We start from the raw sequence: 1,323 nt of genomic DNA on the forward strand, positions 1-1,323 counted from the left end.
CAGTGTCAGGCTTTTAAATCTTAAAAGTAATTGCTGTTTACCACAAATAAGAAAATACTGCCTCCTGATTATTTTTTTCAACCAGTGCTGAAAATGGGGAAGTATTTATATCTTAGTATAGAATGTGTTGTTTGGAATGAAGGCTAGCTCACATTTGCAGTTGTGACGGCGCTGTTGCTAAATTAGCACATCTACTTGGGTTCCATTGATGCAGCCGCCACATTAGTGACAAAATATTCTAGAAAGGTGCTGTGAAATCATTACTGGGTGGTGAGGGTACTTTTACACATAATTCTGTTTCTACAAAACTAGGTTGAGTTAATTGTAAATAATTGTTAAATCACTGTTGAAATAATGTTAAGATGACGTTAATTTTCTATAAATGCCAATATTTATAAGTGTTTGAAGTTGTGCACCTTGATATTTAATGATAAATTGACTTAAAATAAATTGACCCCTCGTTCTTACTTGCATCTCTTATTTGTAGACTAGAACTTAGATCGAAGTTAAATCGAGAAAGGTGTTTCAGGAAAACCTAACACTCAACTGTTAGCACTTGATCAGGCCCACTCTGAAGAATTAACCAAGAGCCTACGACGTAGTTTCTGGAACGAAGGGCACCTTAGTCATTCTGTTGGAAAAGACTACCCTGTTCCACATCAGCATCCAGAAAATACCCGGTAAGGTCAGCAGTCATCAGTAGGGTCTCAGGTGGCCAGGCACGCCTTTCTACCAGTTTCATTCATTCTGTGCTTCCGGTTCTCTCTACCTGGGTTGGCCAGTAGAGTCAAGTATGCCATTGTTCTCTCAAGCTGACAGCCAGTACTTCAGTCTTTTGTTCTCTAGCTAATCGGTAAGACAAGTCATACACCTGTGCTTCTATAATGATATCTTAGAATTCTTCATGTTTCTTTTGCAGTGCCCAAACTCAGTTCTTTGGTTTCTGAGTGTGTTATATCATGTGGAATGAGGAATGATAGCTATTTATGAGGAACCAACAAACAAAAGATGTCATAGCACAGAAACCTACAGCGCTGACAGTGGAGTAGGTAGTATTTAAATCATAGTGTCTACCTAATAGTAAATAGAAGTACAAAAATTATTTTTTGCAGCTTTAATGAGGTGTAATTGACATACAGAAAACGGCATATATCTAATGTATACAGTTTGAGGAGTTTGAACGTGTGCAAACACCCCTTAGACCATCACCACAATCATGGTAATAAACATATCCATCCCCTCCAAAAGTTTTCCTTGTCTCCCTTTGCTTTATTGTGTGTGTGTGGTAGGAATGCTTAATGTGACATCTACCCTCTTAACAAT

This window comes from Crocuta crocuta, unplaced genomic scaffold (genome assembly GCF_008692635.1).
Source record: "Crocuta crocuta isolate KB4526 unplaced genomic scaffold, BGI_CrCroc_1.0 scaffold630, whole genome shotgun sequence".
Lineage (NCBI taxonomy): Eukaryota > Metazoa > Chordata > Mammalia > Carnivora > Hyaenidae > Crocuta > Crocuta crocuta.